Genomic DNA, 17,893 nt, shown 5'->3' on the forward strand with positions numbered 1-17,893 from the left:
AGCAAGCCCTAGACTTGGTGATCCGGGCACCTCCAGCAGACAGCTCCTGAAATGCCAACAGTATGGAATCTCAGCCAGGAGTGGGCCCCACTGGCCCTGCCTACATCAGCACTCATCCAGGAGGCTCTCATATCCTTGGGATCCCCTGAAACCACTCTCTTCACCCCACATGAAACCCTTACTGAAGGCCCCTCCCCTAACTGGAACTTTGGGCATTCACACTAAATCCCATTTCACTGGGTGAGAGAAAAGTGCTAAATTTTAGAATTCTATAAGCATATAGGCTGTAACAAAAACTAATGGTTTATTTACAAAAGAACCCAAATCAGAAATGTTCAGATTTCTCTGCTGCAATAAACATTTTATGTGTAAAATCAAACACAAGCCATTTTCTGATGGGCAAGGTCTTTGTGAATATATCAGTTACATAACTTTATAAATATCTGTTAAATATTAACATATCCAGAAAAGAAAAGTAGTATAAAAGGACAACTGGTGAGTCTTTAAAAATCCATGAATCATATAAGGTTAAGTATAAATTATATTCTAAATATATCAAAATAAACAAATGCTAAAAAATATTGAAAAGGAAAAGTTACATGCTAAACTGAATTGTTGTTCCAACATTGGTTTATACTCCCTGATTGAATGAATGAGCAAATCTCAAAAAATGGGGAGGTCAGGGTAGAAATAAATGTGTGTTAAATCACTAATAATAATAAATATAGCAATGACATCTTCAATGCTTTCCTCCCACATTAGTTGTAATCCAAATAATTTTTACACAAAACATCCACACTTAATTTTGAAATAGAATACATTTTTAAAGTTTTCTTTAAATTATAGTTAGTTAACATACAGTATAATATTAGTTTCAGGTATACAATATAGTGATTCAACATTTACTACATCACCCAGTGCTCATCACAAGTGTACTCCTTAATCTTCATCACCTATATAACCCAACCCCCCATCTACATCCCCTCTGGTAGCCATCAGTTTGTGCTCTATACTTAAGAGTCCATTTCTTGGTTTGCCTCTCTCTCTTACCCCTTTGCTCATTTGTTTTGCTTCTTATATTCCACATCGAATACATTTTAAGATTTGAATCAAGGTTTGGTGGCTCTTAGTCTAATATATTCAGTGTCCTTTATTGGAATCTATAAGGGCAAGCATTTTTGTATACCCATGATAGAATTGTATATTTGAAAGTAAACTTGGAGGTCACCCAGTTCTGTCTCTATCAGATGTCTAGCTTTACCTTTTGCTATTATTTTGCTTTAATAAAATTGAAATTTTAGGGCGCCTGGGTGGCTCAGTTGGTTAAGCGACTGCCTTCGGCTCAGGTCATGATCCTGGAGTCCCGGGATCGAGTCCCGCATCGGGCTCCCGGCTCAGCCTGGGAGCCTGCTTCTCCCTCTAACCCTCCCCCCTCTCATGTACTCTCTCTCTCTCTCTCTCATTCTCACTCTCCCAAAATAAAAATAAATAAATCTTTAAAAAAAAATTGAAATTTTATCCATATTAGAATACCCAACTTGGTGCACAAAATTGTTTGACAGTTGTAACAATAAAACCACACTGAAAAAAAATCACTAAATGTCTCGAGCTAATTAGTCCTTAATTTGATAGCTATCTAAATACAGAAGCAGTATTAAATACTACTTATGTGAAGAAGTTGCCAGCTTGAGTCTAAATTGTGTTGTTCCCTAGATTCAAATAGGCTGGATCTGTCTGGAGGCTTCAAGAAAACTGTCTCCATTTTTATGCCAATCACTATTATTCCCATTACCTAGAGTATGAGTTTTGAAACATATTTCACCAAAGAATATGTTATAAAACTGATTGTGGGCAAAACTTTGAGTGTTACTGCCTCAAGGTCTTTTGTAACACCTTTAGACTGTCACGTCCCTCTGCTGCCTCTTACTGTATGAAATCTTTCACAAATGAGTCACAACAGTCTTCCATATTCTTTTTTAAAAATTAATATGATGACAGTCAATAGGGCTCACTTTTTTTCTTAAAATCCTAATTTGAAAAGTCCTATTACACAGGTCCCTTGATTCTTTTACCCTGAGTGATTCTTTGAGTCAGGGGTGTGACTGGGTATGGACATCTTATTTTTACTTTATAGCGCTTACCTTCTTATATATTCTCAGTGGAGGAAATGTCAAGTACTTTAGTCATTACTCAAAAATACCTACTGGCCCCACACACATCTATTTCAACAGGACACTATTTAAATTATAATGTCTTAAATTCCTATAAAAGTCTATGAAATATAATGTATGCTTGACTCAAAATAGAAAACTAGTAAGAACTGCTGGAAATAATCTAAATATAGTTTACATGTTCTTAGAAAACATTTAAAAAATGAAAAGCAAAAAAGTCAAATTTGTATCTAATAAGGGTTAATATGCAAAATATATAAATAACTTATACAAGTTAGCACCATAAAAACAAACAATCTAATTAAAATGTGGGTTGAGGATCTGAATAGACATTTTTCCAAGGAAGACATACACATGGTCAACAGACACATGAAAAGGTGCTCAACCTCACTAATCATTAGGCAAATGCAAATCCAAACCACAGTGAGATATCCCCTCATACAAGTCAAAATGACTAGTGTGAAAAAGACAAAAAAATAGCAAGTCTTGACAAGGATGTGGATAAAAAGGAACATATGTGCACTATTGTTGAGAATATAAATTGGGGCAACAACCATGGAAAACAATATGAAGGTTCCTCAAATAATTAAAAATAAAAATACCATAGGTTCAAGTAATTCCATAACTGAGTATTTACCCAAAGAAAATAAAAACACTCATTTGAAAAGTTATATTCACCTCTGTTTATTTCAGCATTATTAGCAATAGCTAAGATATGGGACAACCTAAATATCCACTGGTAAATGAATTGGTAAAGGACTGCTATGTATATAATGGAATATTACTCAGCCATAAAAAGAATGAAGTCTTTACATTTACAACATCATAGACGGACCTAGAGGGTATTATGTTAAGTGAAATAAACCATAAGGAGAAAGACATATACTACATGATTTCACTTATATGTGAAATCTATAAAACAAAATGAACAAACAAAAATGGACCAAAATACAGAGGACAAATTGATGCTTGTCAGAGATGTGTGCATGGAGATGGATGAAATAGATAAAGGAGATTAAGAGATACAAACTTCTAATTATAAAATAAAGAAGTCATGCAGATGAAAAGTACAGCATAAGGAATACAGTCAGTAATACTGTAATAATATTGCATGGTGACAGATGGTGACTACACTTGTGGTGAGGGCTGAGTAGTGTAGAGAATTGTCAAATCAATATGTTGCACACCTGAAATTAATATAACATTGTATGTCAATTATAGTTCAAATAGAAATGTCAAACAAATAAAAACATTTGCATTAAAACCCAAATAAATAAATAATATAAAGATAAAATAAACCCTTTTCTCTTAAAATGTGCATTATAAAATGTGGCATACTTTTATTTTGTTATAAAATACATGTTGGCTTTTAAAACCATTTTTCTCCTTAATAATAGTCATATCCTCACCTCATGTGAAACATCAAGTCTATTTTACTATTTGTATTTTTTTTTTCATTCAGATACTCATCAAAGTAAAGAAGAAGGCAAGGTGCACATTATCTAATACTTGTGTTATCTTGAATTAGTCTACTTAAAAAAAACTCAGCTAAAGTTTTATCAGAGTTTTGTTTCAGTTTTGAGTATAATGTCTTATAAAGAAAACTCTTTTTTTAATTTTTTTAAAGATTTTATTTATTTATTTGAGAGAAAGAATGAAAGATAGAGAGCACGAGAGGGAAGAGGGTCAGAGGGAGAAGCAGACTCCCCGCTGAGCAGGGAGCCCGATGTGGGACTCGATGTGGGACTCAATCCCGGGAATCTAGGATCACGCCCCGAGCAGAAGGCAGTCACTTAATCAACTGAGCCACCCAAGCGCCCCTAAAGAAAACTCTTATTACCAATGACCACGATAGTAGAAACAAGAATTATTATCAGACGACATTATTGTAACACATTGCAAATCCCTTAGATGATGTGAAATGGTATCATAAACGTTTCTATTAATTTTGAAATTAAGTCTAATCAAAAAGTCACTGAATGTAGGAAATTATATGTTATTCTTAGAGCATGGCCCTCAGTTAAAGCCCCCTTAATAAATAATGAAGTTTTATCAACTGGCAGAAATTTACGCTTCATTCTTCCATTCATCAACAGATTCACCATGTGAAATTTCATACAAAAAACCTACAGAAAACATGCATCTAAGCTGCCATGGGAAATACTTCAAACTGTTAGACAACAGAAGGGTAGAACCTGTGAACATTATAAAAGAGCTAAAAAAACTTTGTATTTTATTGTGTGAAAGTCACTTTCTTTCTTTACATAGGAAAAATGTTGTTTTTTGGACTCAACTTTTACCTGGTCCAACTCAACATGATCAAACATAATTTATATGGTAAAAGATAAGATAAATGGTGATTACCATAATTTTTAATGAGGTGGACAGTTATGTACTTCTAATTTCACTCTATTTTGCATACAATAACTAAATATATTTTCAGGTGCCACAGTTCTGATCTGTGGTACAGCTCTTGAGATATTTTCCTTAAACACAGTAGTTTTGCTATTGAAGCATGTTAAATATTTAAATGTTTATCAGTTAATTGTTGTTTGGTTCAAATATTTCTTTGCATATCAAAATGCTTCATAAGAATGGTCCTCTTCAATGTACTTTTTCAAATTGATACCGAAGAAACAAAACAACAACAGTAATGCCTGTGATATAATTAGGCTCATCATCAAATAACCACCAATCAAAAGAGTTCAGTTAGCAAATCAGGTCTTTTTCATTGCAAATGACTAATTACTTAATTTGATGCACAACAGCAGTATCGAGAGCTTTAATATAACTAGTATTTTAAATTATTTTAATTAGTTCATATTTCAGTCAAAGCTTGATAAGCAGTTCTCAGGTCTCTAATTTTCCTGGTTTCTCTAGGGAGTGCTATGTGGAAATTTTGTTTTGAAAATAACACTTGCACTTTTATCTTATGGCTTGGACATTATATATATGTATATATAAAGTAACTTTTTTTAAAATTTTTTTATTGTTATGTTAATCACCATATATTACATCATTAGTTTTTGATGCAGTGTTCCATGATTCATTGTTTGTTCATAACACCCAGTGCTCCATGCAGAACGTGCCCTACTCAATACCCATCACCAGGCTAACCCATCCCCCTACCCCCTCCCCTCTAGAACCCTCAGTTTGTTTTTCAGAGTCCATCATCTCTCATGGTTCGTCTCCCCCTCTGACATAATCCCCTTTTCTTCCTCTCCTGTTAGCTTCTTCTTTTTCTTTTTTCTTAAAATATGTTGCATTATTTGTTTCAGAAGTACAGATCTGTGATTCAACAGTCTTGCACAATTCACAGCGCTCACCGTAGCACATACCCTCCCCAATATCTATCACCCAGCCACCCCATCCCTCCCACCCCCAACCACTCCAGTAACACTCAGTTTGTTTCCTGAGATTAAGAATTCCTCATATCAGTGAGGTCATGTGATACATGTCTTTCTCTGATTGACTTATTTCACTCAGCATAACACCCTCCAGTTCCATCCACGTCGTTGCAAATGGCAAGATCTCATTCCTTTTGATGGCTGCATAATATTCCATTGTGTATATATACCACTTCTTCTTTATCCATTCATCTGTCGATGGGCATCTTGGCTCTTTGCACAGTTTGGCTATTGTGGACATTGCTGCTATAAACATTGGGGTACACGTACCCCTTCGGGTCCCTACATTTGTATCTTTGTGGTAAATACCCAGTAGTGCAATTGCTGGATCGAACGGTAGCTCTAATTTCAACTGTTTGAGGAACCTCCATACTGTTTTCCAGAGTGGTTGCACCAGCTTGCATTCCCACCAACAGTGTAGGAGGGTTCCCCTTTCTCCACATCCCCGCCAACATCTGTCGTTCCCTGACTTGTTAATTTTAGCCATTCTGACAGGTGTGAGGTGGTATCTCATTGAGGTTTTGATTTGGATTTCCCTGATGCCGAGCGATGTTGAGCACTTTTTCATGTGTCTGTGGCCATTTGGATGTCTTCTTTGGAGAAATGTCTGTTCATGTCTTCTGCCCATTTCTTGATTGGATTATTTGTTCTTTGGGTGTTGAGTTTGATAAGTTCTTTATAGATTTTGGATACTAGCCCTTTATCTGATATGTCATTTGCAAATATTTTCTCCCATTCCGTCGGTTGTCTTTTGGTTTTGTGGACTGTTCTTTTGCTGTGCAAAAGCTTTTAATCTTGATGAAATCCCAATAGTTCATTTTTGCCCTGGCTTCCCGTGCCTTTGGCGATGTTTCTAGGAAGAAGTTGCTGCGGCTAAGGTCGAAAAGGTTGCTACCTGTGTTCTCCTTTAGGATTTGGATGGACTCCTATCTCACATTTAGGTCTTTCAACCATTTGGAGTCTATTTTTGTGTGTGGTGTAAGGAAATGGTCCAGTTTCATTCTTCTGCATGTGGCTGTCCAATTTTCCCAACACCATTTGTTGAAGAGACTGTCTTTTTGCCATTGGACATTCTTTCCTGCTTTGTCAAAAATAAGTTGACCATAGAGTTGAGGGTCCATTTCTGGGCTCTCGATTCTGTTCCATTGATCTATGTGTCTGTTTTTGTGCCAGTACCATACTGTCTTGATGATGACAGCTTTGTAATAGAGCTGGAAGTCCGGAATTGTGATGCCGCCAGCTTTGCTTTTCTTTTTCAGTATTCCTCTGGCTATTCTGGGTCTCTTCTGGTTCCATACAAATTTTAGGATTATTTGTTCCATTTCTTTGAAAAAAGTGGATGGTATTTTGATGGGGATTGCATTGAATGTGTAGATTGCTCTAGGTAGCATTGATATCTTCACAATGTTGATTCTCCCAATCCATGAGCATGGAACGTTTTTCCATTTCTTTGTGTCTTCTTCAATTTCTTTCATGAGTATTTTATAGTTTTCTGAGTACAGATCCTTTGCCTCTTTGGTTAGATTTATTCCTAGGTATCTAATGATTTTGGGTGCAATTGTAAATGGGATTGACTCCTTGATTTGTCTCTCTTCTGTCTTGTTGGTGTATAGGAATGCCACTGATTTCTGTGCATTGATTTTATATCCTGCTACTTTACTGAATTCCTGTATGAGTTCTAGCAGTTTTGGGGTGGAGTCTTTTGGGTTTTCCACATACAGTATCATATCATCTGCAGAGTGAGAGTTTGACTTCCTCTTTGCCGATTTGGATGCCTTTGATTTCTTTTTGTTGTCTGATTGCTGTGGCTAGGCCTTCTAATACTATGTTGAATAGCAGTGGTGAGAGTGGACATCCCTGCCGCGTTCCTGACCTTAGGGGAAAAGCTCTCAGCCTTTCCGCATTGAGAATGATATTCGCTGTAGGTTTTTCATAGATGGCTTTTATGATATTGAGGTATGTACCCTCTATCCCTATACTCTGAAGAGTTTTGATCAAAAAAGGATGTTGTACTTTGTCAAATGCTTTTTCTGCATCTATTGAGAGGATCATATGATTCTTGTTCTTTCTTTTGTTAATGTATTATATCACGTTGATTGATTTGCGGATGTTGAACCAGCCTTGCAGCCCAGGAATAAATCCCACTTGGTCATGTTGAATAATCCTTTTAATGTACTGTTGGATCCTATTGGCTAGTATTTTGGTGAGAATTTTTGCATCCATGTTCATCAAGGATATTGGTCTGTAATTCTCTTTTTTGATGGGGTCTTTGTCTGGTTTTGGGATCAAGGTAATGCTGGCCTCATAAAATGAGTTTGGAAGTTTCCCTTCCATTTCTATTTTTTGGAACAGTTTCAGGAGAATAGGTATTAATTCTTCTTGAAATGTCTGATAGAATTCCCCTGGGAAGCCATCTGGCCCTGGGCTTTTGTTTCTTGGGAGATTTTTGATGACTGTTTCAATTTCCTTAGTGGTTATAGGTCTGTTCAGGTTTTCTATTTCTTCCTGGTTCAATTTTGGTAGTTGATACATCTCTAGGAATGCCCCCATTTCTTCCAGGTTATCTAATTTGCTGGCATAGAGTTGCTCATAATATGATCTTATAATTGTTTGGATTTCTTTGGTGTTGGTTGTGATCTCTCCTCTTTCATTCATGATTTTGTTGATTTGGGTCATTTCTCTTTTCTTTTTGATCAGTCTGGCCAGGGGTTTATCAATCTTGTTAATTCTTTCAGAGAACCAGCTCCTAGTTTCGTTGATCTGTTCTACTGTTCTTTTGGTTTCTAGTTCATTGATTTCTGCTCTGATCTTAATGATTTCTCTTCTCCTGCTAGGTTTAGGCTTTATTTGTTCTTTCTCCAGCTCCTTTAGGTGTAGGGTTAGGTTGTGTATTTGAGACCTTTCTTGTTTCTTGAGAAAGGCTTGTATTGCTATATACTTTCCTCTCAGGACTGCATTTGCTGTATCCCAAAGATTTTGAACAGTTGTGTTTTCATTTTCATTGGTTTCCATGAATTTTTTTTAATTCTTCTTTAATTTCTTGGTTGACCCATTCATTCTTTAGTAGGATGCTCTTTAGCCTCCATGTATTTGAGTTCTTTCCGACTTTCCTCTTGTGGTTGAGTTCTAGTTTCAAAGCATTGTGGTCTGAAAATATGCAGGGAATGATCCCAATCTTTTGGTACCGGTTGAGACCTGATTTGTGACCTAGGATGTGATCAATTCTGGAGAATGTTCCATGGGCACTAGAGAAGAATGTGTATTCCGTTGCTTTGGGATAGAATGTTCTGAATACGTCCATGAAGTCCATTTGGTCCAGTGTGTCATTTGAAGTCTTTATTTCCTTGTTGATCTTTTGCTTAGATGATCTGTCCATTTCAGTCAGGGGGGTGTTAAAGTCCCCCACTATTAATTTATTGTTGTCAATGTGTTTCTTTGCTTTTGTTATTAATCGCCTTATATAATTGGCTGCTCCCATGTTCGGGGCATAGATATTTACAATTGTTAGATCTTCTTGTTGGATAGACCCTTTAAGTAGGTTATAGTGTCCTTCCTCATCTCTTATTACAGTCTTTGTTTTAAAATCTAGTTTGTCTGATATAAGGATTGCCACCCCAGTTTTCTTTTGGTGTCCATTAGCATGGTAAATGGTTTTCCACCCCCTCACTTTCAATCTGGGGGTGTCTTTGGGTGTAAAATGAGTCTCTTGTAGACAGCATATTGATGGGTCTTGTTTTTTAATCCAATCTGATAGCCTGTGTCTTTTGATTGGGGCATTTAGCCCATTTACATTCAGGGTAACTATTGAAAGGTATGAATTTAGTGCCATTGTATTACCTGTAAGGTGACTGTTAACTGTCTGTTGTCTGTGTTCGTTTCTGCTCTTTGCTGCTTTTAGGTTCTCTCTTTGCTTAGAGGACCCCTCTCAATATTTCTTGGAGGGCTGGTTTTGTGTTTGCAAATTCCTTTAGTTTTTGTTTGTTCTGGAAGCCTTTTACCTCTCCTTCTATTTTCAATGATAGCCTAGCTGGATATAGTATTCTTGGCTGCATATTTTTCTCGTTTAGTGCTCTGAAGATATCTTGCCAGTCCTTTCTGGCCTGCCAGGTCTCTGTGGATAGGTCTGTTGCCAATCTAATGTTTCTACCATTGTAGGTTACATATCTCTTCTCCCGAGCTGCTTTCAGGATTTTCTCTTTTTCTCTGAGACTCGTAAGTTTTACTATTAGATGTCGGGGTGTTGACCTATTATTATTGATTTTGAGAGGGGTTCTCTGTGCCTCCTGGATTTTAATGCCTGTTTCCTTCCTCACATTAGGGAAGTTCTCTGCTATAATTTGCTCCAATATACCTTCTGCCTCTCTCTCTCTCTCTTCTTCTTCTGGGATCCCAATTATTCTAATGTTGTTTCATCTTATCGTTATCACTTATCTCTCGAATTCTGCCCTCGTGATCCTGTAGTTGTTTCTCTCTCTTTTTCTCAGCCTCTTTATTTTCCATCATTTTGTCTTCTATATCGCTGATCCTCTCTTCTGCCTCATTTATCCTAGCATTTAGTGCCCCCATTTTTGATTGCACCTCATCAATAGCCTTTTTGATTTCGATTTGGTTAGATTTTAGTTCTTTTATTTCTCCAGAAAGGGTTTCTCTAATAACTTCTACGCTTTTTTCAAGCCCAGCTAGTATCTTTAAAGTCATGATTCTGAACTCTAGGTCTGACATCGTACTAATGTCCGTATTGAGTAGGTCCCTGGCTGACGGTACTACCTCTTGTTCTTTTTGCTGAGGTGATTTCTTTCGTCTTGTCATTTTGTCCAGAGGAGAATAGATGAATGAGAGAACAAAATGCTAACAGGTTTACAATGTCCCCAGCAAATATACTGTATACAAATCAGAAAAGACCTGGAACCAGGGGGAAAGAAAGGGAAAGAAAGAAAAAAGAAAGAGGAAAAAAAAAGGATAAAAACAAAAACAAAACAATACAAAAAAAGCAGAATATGATCAAATATGATCAGGCTAGTGCATAGATCAGTGCCACACACTAGATTTTGGGCGTATTTTGGTCTGTTAGAAAAAAGTGCCTCCTAAAATTTTAAAGGAAGAAAGACATATATGTACAAAATAAGGGTTGATACAATGAAGGGATGGAAGATGACTGTAAAGATGAAAATTATAAAAGATTTTATAAAAGGACTTGGTAAGATAAGTTGTTTGAAAAAGGAAAGAAGATTTAAGGAAAAAAAAAAGAAAAAGAAAAAGGGAGAGAATGTGATCAGGCAGGAGACTAGAACAAAGCCATACACTAGTGATTTAGGGTATATTTTGATCTGTTAGAAGAAACTGTACCTCAAAATTTTAAAGAGAGAACAACTTATATATATATGCCAAAAATAAGGGTAACTACTATGAAGGGATAAAATATGACTCTAAAAATGAAAAATAAAAAATGTTTTTTTTTTTAAAGGGGATTGATAAGATGTTGATTGAAAAAGGGAAAAAGAAAAAATAAAAAAAATAGTCAACAAAAATTAACTTTGATGAAATAATGAATCATGGTAAAAAAAAAAAAAAAAAAGCCATGAATCTATGTGCAGTATTCCCCTAGCGCTGGAGTTCTCCCATTCTCCTTGATCGATCAACTTGGTCTTGGCTTGCTGGCTGTTTGTGCTGATCTTCTGGGGGAGGGGCCTGTTGCCGTGGTTTCCAAATGTCTTTGCCGGAGGCAGAATTGCCCCGCCCTTGTCGGTCTGGGCTAAGGAAGCTGCTCCGGTTTGCTCTCAGGAGCTTTTGTTCCCTGCAAGCTCTTGGTACAGCTTTGGAGGACCAGGGCAGAAATGGTGGCCTCCCAATCTCCACCCGGAGGAGCTGAGAACTCGGGGCCCCGCTCCTCAGTGTGCCCCCAGAGAAAAGCAGTCACTTCCGTGTCCCCGGTCTCCGGCCGCACTCTGTGCTCACCCGGCCTGTGATCGAGCATTGCTATCTCTGGCACCTGACCCCGCGCGGAGTCTCCAAACCCAGCAGATCCCTGCAGTGCGTTCCCGCACTGCTCCTCCCCGGGAAGGAAGGGGAGTCTCCCCGGATCTGCTGCTTGTTGGGTCCCTGCTGGAGGAGCCGTGCCCCGACTGGGCCGCAGATCACAGTTTATGGCAACCCCGAGCTGCGAGCCCGCGACTCTGCTCCGTCTCTGCAGCCGGCTTCCCCGCTCTGATACCTGGGAGCTCTGGCGCACTCAGGCACCCCTGGTCTCTCTGTGACCCCAAGGGTCCTGAGACCACACTGTCCCGGGAGGACTCCACCCCCCGCTTAGCCACTGCAGCGACGTCCCTCCGCCGAGCCAACTTCTAAAAGGTCCGATTTTGTGCTCCGCGGCTCTATCACTTGCCAGAAGCGGCCGGCGGAGGCCCCTCCCCCGCCGTCTATCCTCCCGAATATCCCCTCGGATTCACTTCTCCGCACCCCCTACCTTCCAGTAAGTGGTCGCTTCTCTGTTCAGAGAGTTGTTGCTACTCTCCTGTTCGATCTCCTGTTGAGTTCGTAGGTGTTCAGAATGGTTTTGATCCCTATTCAGCTGAATTCCTGAGACCAGACGAAATCTAGGTCTCCTACTCCTCCGCCATCTTGCTCCACCCCCCCCATAAAGTAACTTTTTTTCAGAGTTTGACAGTTTTGTTTTTTTTTTAAGTTAAACACACACCCATAATATAACTCAGCCATTCCACTCAGGCATTTACCCAAGATAAAAAAAGTGATATGCACATAAACTTATTTGCATATGATAGTTCATAGCACTTTTTATTTTTAAAAGCCAAAAACTGGAAATGACCTAAATTCCCAACAATGAGTGATGGATAAATAAAGAGTGGTACATCCATACAAGGGGATCCTACTCAGGAATAGAAAGAATGACTATTGATACAGAAAACTTTATAGATTAATTTGAAAATAAATATGCTGAAAGAAAGAAGACAGACTCAAGAAAGGACATACTGTCTGATTCCACTTATATAAAATTCTGGAAAATGCAACCTAAACTATAATGAAAGAACAGATGAGTAATCCTGTGGATATGGAGGAAAGGCCTGGGGAGGATCAAGAGAGTGGTATTACAAAGGGGCAAAAGGGAACTTTTGTGTGTGATAGATGTGTTCCCTATCTTGATTGTGGTAATGCTTTCAGGATGTATACTTATGACAAAACTTATTAAATTTTACACTTCCAATATGCACAATTTTTGTATTATGCCACAACAAACTTACTAAAATTTTAATAAAAGAAATAACCAATTTCAAACAAATCAAGATGCTGCCTGAAAACAAAACTATCTTCATATTTATATGCACAATATTTTTTTATCCAAATGCCTTTCAAGCTATGTAAAGGGAAAGAGCTCCATTATATAATGTTTTGTTACCCAGCATTCACTTTGCTTCAAGAGAAATATTATTTTTTGTGGATATATAACTTTCATTTGCTTGATTCAAATAAAACTATGCTTTTTATTTAATATTTTCTATTTTCAAACCCAGATTCACAGAGAATGAGTTTATTTAGTATAAATTCCTTATATATAATCAATGATGAATTATATCACAAATACATGATTCAATTATAGGAGTATATAAAACTTATACCTAAGATGATTGAATAGATAACACATCCATACCACAGTATGTTAGTGAATACTACTTAAATATAGATTAAATACCATGGTTACATGAATTGTGTGATCTCTCATGAAACTTCATGATTTTGAGGGGTATACTACTCTTTTTTAAAAGCAGATTATGACATTTTATTCCCATCTCATGGATTACTAGTATCCCCCAATACTGGCCTAGAAAGATGGATCTGCTGGAAATTTCCATTACAAGTCCAACATCTGTTTGTATTGCCAGGTGTTTTCCTATTACTTTCTGAGTCAGCTAATCTTTGGAGGAACAAAACTCCCATTTCCCCACATTCAGCCCTGGCTACTATTCCAGCTTCCTTAGAATCCATGCATTTGCTTATAACCCTTCTAGGGGCTTTAGAACTTATTTCTTGATAAAGTCCTTGAGATCAGCGGTTTTCATGATTGGCTAATTATCACCTACATATATTTTAATTCAGTAGGTCCCAAGTTAAGCCCAAATGCCAGGTTAAGGCTTTTCACATATGATCTTAAGACAAGTCATTCTAATTTGATAACCAATGAAACAAATGTTTCCATTAGTAAAGGAAAATGTGATAGAGCATTGCATATATATAATATATATATATTTCATGTGGAATTCCAAATATATATATATATATATTTATTTATTTATTTATTTATATTTGTCTCCTGCTCCTTTATTCCTACTCTGTGGGGAAAAAAGAAGACTGGTAACACCATGGCTGCTTAGTAGTTGACTTATTCCTACTGAGGTAGACTAAAGTATCCAGAGGCTGAAGAAGACAAACCCTCAGCCACCTTCTACTCAGAAAATTTCCGAGTTAATTAACAAAAACTGTTCTGGAAGTTAATAGGCTTGAATTATGTAAATAACTGTGGCTCTGTGAACTCATTAGCTGATCTTTCACTTAATTCCCCCACCAGGAACAGATCATTTATTCTAAACCATTGAGTTATAAATAAATGAACATCCAAAGGCACCTTTTAAAATGCCTGGTGAATATGCAAACTAAACACTTTAAATCACAGATGTAGGAACCAATTATTTCAAAACTCAAATGTCTCAAAAACTGACAGGGTCTCAAAATACAAGGAATTGGCAGGTGTATTGCAATAGATCTAATTCTGCCCAATTTCTCAAAATTTAGTAAAGCTCTATATTATTCAATTCCCATTTCAATTAATCCCTCTACCAAAGAAGCTGGCAATCAGTAGTTTCCTTCCTTAATATTTCATTTGGTGTTTTGGGAAAGTACAGAAGATATTGAGAGCAATTTAGAACAAAGGAGACAAACCCTACCAGCTGTCTTCTTTTTCCTTTCTTCATAGATGAAAGTAAATATTGCTTCCTCTGTATTGTCAAAACAGCAATTCATCTGTTTATTGTAGAGTGAAAAAAAAGGCAAGAGAGCCCATTCTTTTTTTTTTAAGATTTTATTTATTTATTTGAGAGAGAATGAGAGAGAGCACGAGAGGGAAGAGGGTCAGAGGGAGAAACAGACTCCCTGCCGAGCAGGGAGCCCGATGTGGGACTCGATCCCGGGACTCCAGGATCATGACCTGAGCCGAAGGCAGTCGCTTAACCGACTGAGCCACCCAGGCGCCCAGGAGAGCCCATTCTTAAGATATTTACATGAAGGACAAGAGTAAAGTCTTATTCTCCTCCTTAAATTTGTTAAATGACTATTCCAGATGGCAGCGATATTTTAGAAGTAATATGATTGATTCTTATTGGTGTCAACTTAGTGTGGAAAAGAGTTTTACTCTCAAAATGATTAATTGAAATTTTATTTAAATAAAGATACAATTTATACAAATAACTGACATAAGGTTTCTCTCCACTGGTCATAATGGTCAGATGTCCATAACTATCAGCACCCATTCTAACTTATACACAAATACAAATGGGAAAGGGAAAAAAAAATGGGGATTAGACAATACAGTATTGATGAACAAGATTTATCTGTCTACAGATGGTGACTACACTTATTGTGGTGAGCATTGAGTAATGTACAGCATGGTTGAATCATTATGTTGTATACCTGAAACCAATATAACATTGTATGTTAACTATATTTTAAAAAGAAAATCATAAGAAAGAAAAAACAAAAAACGAACATGTTACAATCCATCCAGAAGTGTGTCATTTATGACATATTTTTGGAGATAACTGTAAGAGTGTCCATCATTCATCTAGAAGCATTGATAGTAAGAAGATAAAATCATATTTATCATGGTGGTGCCTGGCTGGCTCAGTCGGTAGAACATGTGACTCAGTCTCGGGGTTGTGAGTTTGAGGCCCATGTTGGGTGTAGAGCTTACTTAAAAATAAAAATAAAATAGTAAAAAAAATCATATTAATCATGCAACATGGGTATCCTAGGAAATACTGTGGTTATCACATTGCTTCAGATGTTCTATTAAATTATATCAATGTCTTTTTGATTCAAGCGTGTATATTATAATATATATGGATTGAATTGCATATGTCAGCATATATTTAGTGAGTTTTACTATAATTTTTCAGTAGAATTTTATCTCATTCCACTAGGGAGCAGGAAACATCATTTTTGAAATAAATATTCTTTAGTTAGGCACTAAAAAAAGTTCAAATATATTGATTATAATTTGAAAACATTTTACATTGATTTTAATTACTAAACTATAATTATTAAATATGAATGAGACAAATACATAAATATATATAATGAGGAATTCCACATGTATACATGCAAATATTAAATATGTATGTTAATATACATATTAATAAAATGTATAAATACATATTTAGAAATACATTTTCTGACATGATGACCTAGAAAGCACAGTTTCAACAGTGCTGTGTGGTTGGAACAACACATTGGATGACCATAATGTTATGCAAGGCCTAGATCACAATACTCCCATAAACTAGATTATAAATCACTCTATTATTTGCATAAGTTCATAAAGAGTAGATATGCTATTGTATAAACCAAAATCAATGGGAAAAAACGAGTTAAGATGTGTTTTGTTGTTTGATCTGAGCAGGTAAGTGATTACATATATAAAGAGATGGATTGGGGTGCCTGCGTGGCTCAACTAGTTGAGCATCCAACCCTTGGTTTCCACTCAGGTCATGATCTTAGGGTCTAGAGATCAAGCCCCAGGGCAGGCTATTTGTTCAGTGGGGAGTCTGCTTGGGATTCTTTCTCTACTTCTCTCTCTGCCCCTCCCCCCTCTCTAAAAATAAATAAATAAATCTTTAAACAAAAGGGAAGTGTTATTGGCATCCACAATAAAACAAGGAAGACTACCACTATTGCTTGGGATTCTGACTAAAGGAATCCAAAATAATATTTTTGGAAGTCTTTTATTTAGTAATCATTCTTATTTTGACTGATAACACACTATGGTCCTAAATAAAGATAAAAAAATGTGATAATGTCTGATATCATCACTCTAAACTAAGGGAAACAGAAACAACAAAGTGTAAGGGAAACATGCACTTAATTTCTTTATTGTTAAGGAATATAAATGTATTACATATGTATTTTCCATTATAAACATTGTCATAGGAGTGATATCAGCAATATGGTAGAATAAGAAATACCAGTCCATGTTCTCTGGCAAACAGATTTAATAATAATACGAGGATATAAATAACTTTATGAGAACTCCAGGAGTCAGTTAGGAAATTTCAGTAATCCAGGGTAGTACAAAGCAAAGAACATCTGCACTGAATTGGGTAAGAAGAACAATTTCACTTTATCTGCCTCAGTTCCTCCTGCAAGCCAGCCCAGCTCAGTATCAGGGAATAAAATCCTGGTCCATCACTTCTCCTTTGGAAAAAAGGCAAGGAGTGGAGCATGCCTCCAATGTTCTGACTTTTCAGAGATATGCCAAAGGAAGTAGTTTGTATCTCACTTCACCCAGAATGCTGACAGAAGAGCAGTCTGGATGCTTGGGGGTCAATGAGATCAAGAAAATCAGCAGGTGGCTTGCTATAATCAGCATGACTTAGTGTGACTGGGAGAAGGTGCATGACTTAAGATTTCTTTCTCAGGAGGGAGGGAGAGGAGTGGAGTGTGTGTCTGCTGTTCTGACTCTTCAAAAGGCTGACTGGGAGATTAGTTCCTGCCTTGCTTCATTTGGAACACTGACCGAACCAGTACAGTTTGGCTGCCTGGAGGCTGCTGAAATAAAAAGTGACCACTGGGTGGGGAGGAGTTTGGTGTGGTCAACACAGATCGATGTGATTGGGAAAAGGCATAAAACCCAAGGCTTCAAGGAGAGAAGCATGAGTCTGCAATTTTGTTTTTTTTAAGGGCTGTACAAGAGACTGATATCTTGCCAGACTCAGAACACTGACAGGGACTGGCATACTCTGGATGCCTGGTGGCCACTGAAAGTAAGAGAGAGCTGGGCAGCTTACTATTGTAAAGCTAAAAACTTACAGTATTAGAGATAGACACCAGAGGGAGCAAGAGATTGAAAATTCCTGGGGAAAAAAAAAAAAAAGGCATTCAGTCTTTCCAGTTGATAAGTTGTATGCATGGGCCCAGATAATTCATTCCCCCTTGAAAAAATTTTCGGAGGTCCCCAGAATCTCTAGCCAGGTTGATTGGATATGGTCTTCCCTTATGTAAAGTCAGTCTATGAAGACTTGGAAACATGGTTAT

Source organism: Zalophus californianus, chromosome X (genome assembly GCF_009762305.2).
Source record: "Zalophus californianus isolate mZalCal1 chromosome X, mZalCal1.pri.v2, whole genome shotgun sequence".
Lineage (NCBI taxonomy): Eukaryota > Metazoa > Chordata > Mammalia > Carnivora > Otariidae > Zalophus > Zalophus californianus.